General features: G+C 39.2%; 1 protein-coding gene across 3 annotated transcripts in view; it reads right to left on the bottom strand.

Moving 5' to 3' along the window:
- The window catches only part of KCTD16 (potassium channel tetramerization domain containing 16), a 224389-nt gene that overhangs the window by 173377 nt on the left and 38440 nt on the right, over positions 1-12572 (bottom strand). Inside the window, exons 3-4 of one of the 3 annotated variants that reach the window (XR_013992424.1) lie at positions 7998-8127; positions 1546-1588 (exon numbers count right to left, since the gene is read on the bottom strand). The exons of the other annotated variants lie outside the window; for them this stretch is intronic. The gene's annotated coding sequence lies outside the window, so the exon portion shown is untranslated. Of the gene's footprint in view, positions 1-1545; positions 1589-7997; positions 8128-12572 lie in introns of those variants that run through there. 3 annotated transcript variants of the gene reach the window in all.

Below are 12572 nucleotides of genomic sequence, written 5' to 3'. Positions count from 1 at the left end.
CGTCTCTTAAAATGTGTACATTTGTTTTGGCATCCCCGGTATACAGCCACAGCTTCAGGGTAGAAAGTCCAAGAAGCAACTATTCATTTATTCAATTAATATAGTTTTTGCCTTCTGCATGCCAGGTGGAAGAGCCTCACATAGCAAGTGTGTTAAGACAAGACAGGATAATGGAGGGAAGCTAGCTTTTTAAGGTACCTTCCAGGGACTAGCCCTGCGCTAAGTGCCTTCCATTTTTTAACTTAATCTTCATAGTAACCTTCCTAGGTATCCACAATTGTATCCACAGTTCACAGGCAAGGAAGCTGACACACAAAACGGGTAAAGAAGGTGCTCAGTGTCACACAACGCACGTGTGGAGCAGCTCAGAGTGCAACCGGACCACGAACCCAGAGCCCACACTTTTATCATTCAATCCGACCCATCCATCTTCCCTGAAGATCCACCATCTTTGGCAAACACCTAGAATGTGTTCTTGGGAGTGATGATGAAAATTCATAAACCATCCACATTTTCTTTCCTGTTTCACTTATGACTAGAGAAACTGACTTTCTGATGAGCTTATGAGGAATGTATGTCAAGAAACACAAATCAGTGCATGAAAATGCTGTTGGGGAGATTCAGGCTTAATAATGAGTAGATGGACTGAAATATCTTTGTCATGGGACAGGGAACATGTCAGCAAAAAGGTTAAATGAAGAATTGATTCAATGACTTTCTCCCGGAAATGAGCACAGTGTCCAATTACTGGCTGTTAAAAAAAAATTAGAAATCTTGAGGGCTTAGCTGGGTTCGTGTACACTGTTAGCCTAACACTGAAGCTGAAATTTTCACACCAGGTGACAATTACAACAAATTTATTTGTGTGTTGAGTTTTTTCCAAGAAGGAAAAAACATACTGAGGTTGAAGAAGGGTGTCTGGTCAAAGCCTTGACGTTTTTCTATTAAGAATTTTTTTTTTAAAGCCCATTATATTCTCAGGCTTTCGAGACGATTGTGCACTTCTCGATAAAACATTACCCAAGTGAATTATTTATAAAGCTGCAGGAAACTGCAAACTCTGGTGGACAAATCTTTTTGATGTCCGCATCTCCTGCAGGGCTGTTTTGGTGTTACCCTCTGCTCCCTTCTGCTGCAGATATTCTGGGCTCTCTTTGGCTACAGCTGCCCATTGTCCTCAGAAGTCAGTCCAGCTGCCAGCTGCCCAAGAGGCAAAGGATGGATGGGAAGGACGGATTCAGTTAAGTTATCTCTCTGAGTCCCTAGCTCCCCCAGCTGCCAGATGGGTGAAGAGAGGTTAGGCAGTGACAAAAGAAAATCGAAGACAATTAACACGTATACATATGCATATACATATAGGTCTGACAATTAAGTTTGCGAACTCATCCTAGAAAAAGTGCTACATACCTCATTGCTGAATATCACTATGGTCACCTTCGAAGTACTCCCCTTGGTAATCTATGCACCGACTCCACCCTTCAGGGCAATTTTGGAACTCTTTTTCTAGAATGGCCATCAGAGCTGTCGTCATATTACACTTGATGTCCTGAATGTCATCCAAATGTCTTCCTTTCAATATTTCCTTTATCTTTGGGTAAAGAAAGAAGTCATTGGGGGCCAGATCAGGTGAGTAGGGAGGGTGTTCCAATACAGTTCTTTGTTTATTGGCTAAAAACTCCCTCACAGACAGTGCCGTGTGAGCTGGTGCATTGTCGTCATGCAAGAGCCATGAATTGTTGGCAAAAAAATTCAGGTCGTCTAACTTTTTCACACAGCCTTTTCAGCACTTCCAAATAGTAAACTTGGTTAACTGTTTGTCCAGTTGGTGTAAATTCATAATAAATAATCCCTCTGATATCAAAAAATGTGAGCAACATCGGGGCAACAAGTTTGCAACTTAATTGTCAGACCGCGTACATGTATATATATGTACATTACTCAACAGAGCCTAAAACTTTTAACAATGTCTGTCTGTCATTCACCAAAGGCTCTCCCCACCCCATTAGAGGCAACTCATTGAGAAAATCTGTTTCAAAATCCCAGGAACACACATGGATTCTTTTTTTGGTTTTGTTTGTTTGTTTAAGTAATGTTACCATCATCAGACCACACAAAAGAATCTGAATCTGCACTATTGGTGTTTTCCTTGTTCATATATGAAGCCCTTATTGAGGTGGTATAACTCTTTTCCATTCTGTAGGAGAAAAAAACTGAAGCATTGGCCTCAGACATATCCAGCTTTGAATCCTACTCCCATCACTGTGTGAACTTAACACCTTACAGTGGTGCCTCGGTTTTCAAACATAATCCACAAGTTCTGAAACGTTCAAAAATAGCCAACAGCTAGGCCTCAGGATCTTGCACTCAGCGGAAGCCGAGTGACATGTTCGACTTCTGAGTCGTGTTCCAAAACTGAAGTATTTACTTCCGGGTTTACGGCGTTCATAAACGAAAATGTTCGTCAATGGAGACTTTCGAAAACCGAGGTACCACCTACTTAATATTTCTGAGCCTGTTTCCTCAATGAGACAGTACAGACAATAACTACTGGAATTGGTATAGCAAATCATAGCACCAAACACACCTTGGGTATTTAGACATAGTAGCTATTATGATGATGGATCATTCATTCAACAATATTAAAGAGTCTTCTAAGAACCAAGCACTGTTTCTAAGATACAGAGAATACAAGCAACTTCATGGAATCCTGGTCTCCGTGGAAACTACAGTATTTTAAACTGAGGGTATTCAGGTTGAACGGAGCTGGTGGGAATGGACAGGGGTTTGTTTTAAGATCATGAGTTATCCCTTGGTTTCATTATATTTCCTGACAGAGTGCTCTTACAAGATCATATAATCCCAACCTCTCTCACCTTATAACATCAAAATCAAGTGATGGTGCAAGAGAGAAATCCTTAGGGAGGGAGAGCAACGTGAAGCTGTCAGCGGAATAGCAGGTCATCGTATTGGTGTGGAGTGGTTGTTATTGCTGCTGTTGTAATTGTTTTCTAACCATCTTGCCTGTTTGTGATTAAGATAATAATGTTATGCCTTGCTAATGTTTCACTTTGGGAAAAATGGAAATAGATATTGTCAACACCTGTACCATTCTTGTAAGTAAATAATTTTCTCCCTACACGTGTTGGCTTGGAATGGAAATACAGCCAAAACCATTTCCTCTCACTGAAAATCAGAACAGCTCAATCTGCTAAGTTTTCATTCTTCCCTAGCAGAAAGGTAAGTTTTCAAAGAACTGGAAAGTATGTGTCTCTAGCAAGTAGGAAAAGCAGGGGCTTAAGTACATAATTTTAAAAAGGAAACTTCTCTCATCTCATTTTAACTGATTGAAATTGTATGAAATTTTATTTAGTAAAGATGTGTCTTAAATTACTGGATAAGTATGGGGCTACATATTACAGGTATATAAATTTCGAGTAACAAACTTAAGTATATAAGGGAAGGTTTGATACTTAATATAACTCTATTGTTCGTTGCTTTTAATAAACAAAACCATATCCTTTTAATTTATTATATGTAAATTCAGATTTACATAGGTATTAACATTTTGGAATTCAAAATTGCATTTCTAAAAGTACAAAATAAGAAAGAAAAAGCTAACATAGTAAATGCATTTTCCCCTGAATTGTGGTATTCTGTGCCTTTTACTTTTTAAATTATCTTTATACCATTATGTATATTCCAGGATCATATTCCAAGAATAAGTATGGATAATGCTTATAATGAGAAAAAGATTATAAAAATAAATAAAAGTAATATATATGTGACATATTTATTTTCCTAAATTAATTTAAATTAATTTCATATGAATATTTTCCAAAAAATGGACCCTCAAGGTAGGCTTAGAAACAAGGCTAGGAATCATCTGATCTAGTTTCCCAAACTTCAGTCATTTGCACATCAACTTCATGCTTTTTTGCCCAAATCTATGTATGACCTTTGTCATATATATTTTAAATCTTGTATTTTTCACTTCAAAAGATTAATTGCAAATGAAATTTTGTATCCCCATCCTACCTGGAAAATGATCATAATTTGCCATGAAGAAAAGGAAAGCATAAAATCAATATAATTAACATAATAATATTAAATTCCAGCCAAATACCATTTCCTATTCAAAGGTTCTGATCAGGAAGTTCATTCACTTTTCATTTAAAAAGGAAGATTAGCAGGAGTTTGAGGGGGGTTAAAGATAATCTAGCACCAAACTGACAGTTTCTCTTGGTAATAATTAGAAATGCCAAGGTAGAATTGAAAAGGGAATTATATCATGAAAGTGTGAACCTATATTAATCTTGATGCCCTTGCTACTCATAATCATTTTCTCTGTTAATATGGCTCCCAGGCTTTGGGAACCATTGGTCTAACCCAGCCCAGACAATGAGGTACCAGTGCCTTCTAAAAAGATCTCCAGAATTGGAGAGTTCATAATTTTGTTCATAATTCTAAACAGTGATTATCAAGGTAACCATACATCCCAGTTCAGTGCGTTCAATCCAACTTTACCCTGCTGTCCCAGACAACATAATCATTAATCACATTCCCTTTTACACTCAAATGTGTCCTGATTTGGGACAATCCACTCTATAGTCACTAGGCTGATTGCTCATCTGTCCCTCATTTTTTGAGTACCTACTCTGGACCTGGCTCTGTGTTAATGACTGGAAATACAAAGATGAGGTAGATGGTTCCCAGCCCTCAAAGAACTCAGGAACAGATGATAAGGGCAAGGAGGGGAGGGGAACTATTTAATGACAATACAAGGTGAGACGAGTCACGCATAGGTATATGCCACATGCTGTTGGGATCATAGGGGAGGACAGGTGAGTCAAAGGAACACTGCAGGTTCCTCAGTGAAAAGGGCAAGAAGACCAGCTAATTAGTGATGGAAGAACCAATGCATCAGCTCTACAGAGCTAGGCAGGTCTTTCCCTTTTAAAACAAGGTTTTACTTTGTGTTCCTGCATGTGCCATTCTAGCAAGTACGAAAAGCAGAATTAAAGTGGGAAGAACACGTACAGTTTCCTACTCATATTTCCTCGGTGGTTATAAGGCATAAGAAAACCTGCCCTGCCTGATGAATCCTGTAATATGTAGAGATAGATAAAAATGTTTGCAGAGGAAGGATAGGCTCCACAATTTACCAGTTTTAAAACATAAATCAGATCATGTCACCTCCTTGTTAAAACCCTTCACGGATGGATCATTGTTCTCAGAATAAAATCTACACACCTTCCCACAGGCCACAAGCTCTGCCTTTCCTCTGCAACCACATTTCCTGCTAGCCTCTCTCGAGCTCACTCTAGCTTTAGCTGTCTTCAAAGATGCCAAGTTCTCTCCCACGTGAGCCCCTTTATCTTCACTGTTCCCCCTGCCTGGAGCACTCTGCCTCCAGTACTTTACTAGTCTGACTTATTCTCATGCTCCAGGTCTCAGTTCAAATATCACCTGCTGAGCAAGGGCTGCCCTGAGCCACCCATTCCCACCCACCTCACCCAGCTCACAAAGTGTGTCATCTTCTCAGCACTGACCACAGTGTTTCTGATTGCTGCTTACTGTCTTTCCCATGAAGGGCGGATCATTCCTGGCGCGCTCCCCTTGTCTAGCATAGCATGGGGAGTGGCAACAAAATAGGAAGCCCTTATTTTAAATAAATAAAGATTTGTTAACTGGACTAATAGAAGAGCTTGGGGGAACACAAGAAAACATAGCCAACTACGTTTTGAATCAAAATGATTCATAAAAACAAAAAACAAAATCTTTAAAAACAGTCATGTTCTGTCCTCGCTCAGTTAGGACAGGAAAGAAGAGGGCTGAAGTCTGGGTTTCCAGGCTTGTGGGTGCTTGGTGAGGCTGAGGAAAGGCCAACTGGCAGATGCACTGTTGTAAAGATCTAGGAAAATTATCCGTCCCTCCAGTGGTACTTGCAAAAGGAAGCCATGAATCTGGATCTGCAATGAGGCTGCCAGGTATTTTTACACTTTGAATATCCATTTCCAGACGACACAGAGGACTTCTCAGGGTGACCTTGAGTAAGCCATCTAGATAAATTTCTGTGTTACTTAAATGAATCACCTCTGTGGAGAGACGTGATGAGGAGGCTTGTTAATTTACATTTGTAAAAGCACTTTGAAATCTCTGGATGAAAGAATTTCTGCAGAAAGGGACAAAGGGTGAGGTGATTGTTGGGTAAAATTCTACCCTTTAATGGAAGCAGAGAGGCAGGCTTGAGGACACTTAGAGGGAGGCTCTGGCACATTCTATTTCAAATTAATCTTCTAAGAAAGCTCCCTTCTTCCAGTGTATTGTGTTTTAATCACATGTGTAAGTTATTATTCTAGTAATTATTTTCCTTCAACATTTCTCTCCTAAAGTCTCAGCTTTGTGTAAAGGGAGTCTTTAGAGGGATTTCACTGGGAGGTTTTCCTTCTGTTACACTTTAGTTTGTTAATTTTTACCTTACATCAGTGATACTCAGTTCCCGAGCATGACAGTTTCTGTTGCTGAGCTGACTGGGACCCACATGGGGTCATTTCATCAATTCAAGACAGATATTTACATGTTATAGTCAGAGATTAGAACAAGCTCAGGAAGGAGGGAAGAGAAGATTTCAAAGAAAGCTGCCAGTCTATGAGTTAATTACATCCATTTATAAAAATGATATGAATAGTTCCTTAAGAAAAAGTACCCATAGAACATTTTCTTAGGATAATGATCTCTTTCACCAAGGCAAATACAAACCCAAAGATAAGACATGTATTGTGAAACTGTCAAGGCAAAAGCTGAGCTTAAAAATAAAAGAAGAAACAGGTGACCATCTTTTTCAATATGCTACATCAATTATACACTCGTGACTGTGGCCCACACGACCATATGGCTTTCTTCATGTTTTCCTTGACCTCGTCATTTTGCTTACATTGGGAGGGAAGTGGGCAATAAGTAAGTTTATTACTTATTCTCGGGAATAGGAAGGGTTTATTTGCTTGACTGTGCCTTCTTCTTCCTGAAGGAGACCCAAGCTCCTTCACCCTTTCCGTGGATCTACACAAGAGGCTTGTCCTGACAACTGCTCCTTCAGAAGGCTGCAGAACTTCATGTTCTTTCTCTGGTCATCGTATGTCTTTGGGACTTTGTTTAACTGCTTTATCTCTGAAATCTCTCCTTCCTCTGGAGATAGCTGGGCCCCTTCTAGCTGCTCAGAGGCCATGCATAGCTGGTTTCTTCCCAAGTCCTGCATGCTGACAATAAACGCACATCAGCCCATCACGAGGTGCGTCCTAGACTGGGTGATTGCATGATTCTGGCGATCTGAAGACTGCACATGGGGCCACCGGAGAGGTCACCCACATCCAGTCTCAGACTCAGCACTTCTTCTTGTCTCCTCATACATAAACTGTGTGAATGGAGGGGGCCCAAGCTGCTTACTGGCCATTGGGTGCCCTGGTCCATATGTCCTTCAAAGTCTTCTCAGCTTTTGAACTAGGCATATTAGGCAATGCCCATAGCTTCATGCTGGCTGGAAAGATGGAATGCAAAGTCCCTAGAGACTGATTTGTAAACTCCTGGCCCTCTGATTCGTCCCCTTGACAATATACAAGTATAGTAGTGAACATTAGGATATGATAGAAAATAGTTGCAACGCTGAATTACTCTGGGCAAGGCCTCCTAACTAGAAACTAAGAAAAGTTTGGCATTTCAAAATAAGGGGTCTTTTGCTGACTAAAGGGTTTTCTCTAGCTTTTGACAGGACATCTATTGGTTCTCTTTGACTGGCCAAGAGCCTGATGGTCTTGATTTGAAAGAAACTCAGGGTACCATCACCATCACCTACTCAGCCAACATCAAATATTTCTTGAGCATCCACTGGGTACGAAGCATGATACACTCATACATGCGAAGAAAAGACATCTTTCTCTTGAAGGGAAAGCACACTTTAAATGATGCATCCAAACAAATGAACTCATTTTTCAGTCACTTACATGAGCACAATGCCAATAGACAGGTTCGGGGTATATAGAGGGGGCTAGTGACAAGGTCTACAAATAGGCCCATCTTTGCTTCCACCCACTGGCTCTGTAAATTTCCTCATTTAGAAATGGCAACAAAATCCTGTAGAGACGATAGAAAAGAAAATACTTGTTTAGAAGAGCATCTCAATTTGATACTGATCAGGCAGCATCTATGTTCATGTCTAACCTGCTAACCTAGTGACTGTTCCCATGATGATATGCTTCATACCCTCTATGGCTCACCAACAGTCTTCAGGAGGAGTGTGGTGCAGTCAATGAGCAGGGCTTCCAGACCGATAGACTGGGATGTGAGTCCAGCTTCACCACTGACTTAGAGTTGTCTCTCTGTTAAGTAAATGACTAAAGTTGGCTTCCATTTCCTCATCTCTAAAATGGGTATGATAGCATTGAATTCATAGAGTTGTACAGGGGAAATGAGATTGAGCCTCAGAAAGAATAGCTGTAGAAAGCTCAAAAGTAGTAACTATTTAAGAAATATGAGTAATTTCCTTATTTCCCTCCCTTTGAATTAAAGTCTATGTGTCAGTGAATGAAGGACACAAAGACTGTTAGCAATTGTGATCTCTTTCTCCCATGAATTGCTGCATATTGCACTTAAAGTTCATTTTAACTTCAGGGCAACTGTATACAGCTATCTACTATCTCTTGTTATTTAATACTTTAATCACACTATACATTGAACCATACTTGTCTCTCCAGCCGAATAAAAGGTACTTGAGCTTGTCAGCATCTTTTATACATGCACTTTTAGGGTGTATTTGAAGTGTTCCATGTACATTTTTCTAATAACTAACTGGAATAACATGATAAATGCCTTTGATCAAACCATGATACCTATCTACTCATTTATCAGTTTTTTGGAAGGCAGGAACAACAGTGTACAGGTACTTACTGAAGGTCCCATGCATGTAGGGCACATCTCTATACAGCAGTTCTTCTAGTCTCATTGACCACAATGTCCATAGTCAAAGGCGTTTTGGCTCCTTTACTCAATATTGGAAATTAGCTGGGGCAAGGGTTAATACAATCAAAAGAGGAAGAAGACGGTTTTCTGGTTGCGTTGCCAGCTTATTCTCAATCTCAAGGAAAGTGATTTGCAGGTTAATATAGTGGGTATTAGGATATGCATTTGCCTACAAGATTGGTTTTCTCTAGAGACCTAACCAGACTTGGATACACAGGCCAGTAGAGAGCAGGTTGTTACCCTAGAGACGCCCATAATTAGCTGCCTACTTCTTCCCCGAGTCCCATGTGGGAATCGGTGTGATAGTGATTCGGTAAAAACATAGCAGGCAACAACACTTTGGCGAATCCCTGGGAAAAAAAGGAAATTTATATATTTAAAAAAAAACCTTTTTTTTTAAGTTCTAAGTATAAAACATGCTTGCAGTTTTCATTAGCATTTAATTTGGTCTCGATGTCTATGTAAAAAAATTCACCTGCCTCTTCGAGGTTAATCGCTCAGGGTCAAGTACCTTCAAATAGCCATGATCTCAAACTGACACATTTTAAAAGACACATTTTTTCTGTAAAGGAAAAAGCCATGTATAAGTCCCTCTCCACTCAATAAGTATAACATCTTTAGAAAACTACAGAAGTTACCCAAATGGTCCTCTTTTTTTAGAAAATTTCTATTTTCTATAGCCACAGATCTGCAACAAGTTCGTTTTTGAACAAAAAAAAGGGAAGAGGGTTTCCAAATAGTAATTATACAAAGTGGTTTCCTTTTTGGGAGGAGGTAATAAATTTGAGACACAGACAGCTTGATGAGCAAACTTGTATAAAGTACCTGCTTGTGCTCGTCACATTTCTGGGGTTCATGAAGCTACAAGAAGTATCTTGTCTCTGATGTGGGGTTCACCACACTACTCTAACTACTTTTATAGATGTTTGAGGATTATCGTAATAAAAAAAAAGTTTACTGATACCCAGAATCCAATATTGTATGACTAAAAGAGAAATGATATATAGGATAGCTATCTGAAATGTACAATTATATATTCCATAAATGTGTAATATATGGATCTATCTATAAGTGGTGGGATAGGAGGATAAAACATGCTAGCTTAAGGATAAAAAAATGACAATGAAAAGGGGGTACAACGTGGGACATGGTGAGATGACCATCAATCTTCAAGCATAAACTATCCTGGATATAGCTGGTACTCCCTTCCCATGTGTATTCATCTAAATTATAATACTCTTAACTCTACCATCTTTATTAAGAGAATTAGAAATGGCTCCAAGTAGGTCTGACTTTAAGTAATAGGTCATAGAAATGACCTATTGATTCGCTAATGGTCACTAACCAAATGAGTTCCGAATATTAGAGACATCAACTCATAGTGAGGAAGGAAAAGAGAGAGAGCGAGGGCAGGTGGGTGGGTGGGGAGCCGGGAGAAAGAGACAAACTAGACAAAACAAGATGAGAAAAAAGAACGTGCCTTGGGCTGTGATTGCCATGCTCTAATCACTGAGTTAGAAATAGTTAGATACGAATGAAACTTCGGACCCTCAGCCTCTGCCCCTTGGCTTGCCTTACGTAGCAAGATCTAGTTGCATGTCTTTTCTGGAAAAATGTTCCATTAAGGTTTTCTGACATGTGACTTGTTATCCCAGAAATCCAAAGAAGTCAGTGAAATGGTTCTTTGTGATCTGGTTGAATGTCACTGAGAGAAAAAAACCACCTATGAGACTACAGATGCCAATGGTCACCCTGTCCTGTACTAAGCAAAGATGAGGACTTTGACTCTGAGTTTTCTCTAGGAAAGAGACTCTCCTATTTATTACTCATCTACTCTGAGTTTTCATGAAAAGCCTTAAGACCACCTGTCCAAAGTTTGTCCCTGATATGGGGCTCATATCAGATGTGACTGACACACTGAAAATGAATAATAGCAGGCAGAAATATTTGTAGATTTTCTGAAAAGGCAGAAAAGAAAAAAAAAATCAAGATGAACTCGGATTTGCCTTTTGGTAGCCCTCTCCATAGTGCTATTCAGAAGATAAAATGTATGCAGTCTTTTGCTCACCCAAATAAATAAACACTTGAATTTAGAAAGATAATAAATGGGGTGGTGATCTCTTTTCATTTTAAAAATAAATTAATAATAGCGTTTTTCTAAAGAAAAACATGGCTTTCTGCTTAAAATAGTCAAGTCATAAAAACTAATGTATACCCAACTTTTCAGGACTAGATTTACTGCATACACTATATTGATACACCACAAATTACAAGCTGCCAAAGGCATGTCTGTATATGTAAAATTGTCCCTGCACATGCCACTTTATACAGAAATTCTTACAGTCACCTCCAGTCACTGTAGAAATTGTCAGGACACTTGGAGAAAATCCAAATCTTTGGGGATTGGAGAAGAGGTTTAAAATGTCACCTTTTGTGGCAATCTTTACTCAAAATTTATCATCATGCCCATTTTGGTTACAAAATAACACAGAAATAGTTGTCTTTTGCTTCTGTTACTTGCAAATCAACTATTCATTTCTGTTAAAAGAAAAAGAACAACCATTTATTTAGGGTTTTTCTAGGCTCTCAGCTAATAACGAACCTGTAATACCTCCCAAAGCTCATCATAAGCCTATGATGTGGGTCATATTGTTACAAATGAGGAAACTGAGGCAGAGAGACATTATATAATTGGCCCGACATCATGCAGCAGTGAACAGTGAACCTGGGGTGTGAACCCAGGTAAGTATGACTCCAGAACTTTGTAAACAGCACGCCATCCCTCACTATCTGCTCATACTTGTTGATTTAAATATAGATTCCTCAGTTTGTCACTCAAAACTCTTGAAGCTTCACCTTAATTGACCATTCCAGATTTACCGCTTCTTATATTTCAAGACTTTTCCACACAACCCCAGACTCTCACCCACATGGGACGGGCCACTTCCCCATACATCCTGCAATTTCTCCCTTTCACAACTTTACTAATGGTGTTTCTTCAGTGTAAAATGCAGTCACTTATTAATAGCAAAGGGAGAATTGAAATAGAGAGAGAGAGAGATACTAATTACAAAGGTTAACATTTATTGATCAAGTAGCATGTGCCAAAAACTGTGTTAATCATTTACATAAATATATCATGCATGCAATTATGTATAACAATACATATAGGTATTGTTACCCCAGTGTTACAGATGAGGAAACTAAGTCTCAGGGAAGCTAGGTATCTTGTCTAAAACAAGTTAACTAATAAGCAGTAGAGTCACAACCCAAACTCTAACTCTGTCTGACTCCAAGGATCAAGCTGTTAACCCCATACTCTAATTCTCATCTATTCTGCATCTATTCTAAATTCTAATTTGCATTATAGCTATTTGAGAGTAAGTCTTATATCTCCCTATTAAACTGTACACCTCTTAGAACAAAAGCTAAATTTTGAATCTCTGAACACTCTCCCATGCCCCAATGCACACACAGTTCTGAGCACAGTGTCTGTGGAAGTGACATAAGTAAGTAAAGAATTCTAAAGTAAACCGTCAATTTCAAGGCCTCTGGGAAGT

Source organism: Rhinolophus hipposideros (assembly GCF_964194185.1).
Source record: "Rhinolophus hipposideros genome assembly, chromosome: 23".
Taxonomy (NCBI): domain Eukaryota; kingdom Metazoa; phylum Chordata; class Mammalia; order Chiroptera; family Rhinolophidae; genus Rhinolophus; species Rhinolophus hipposideros.
This window is presented reverse-complemented; position numbering and strand designations above follow the sequence as displayed.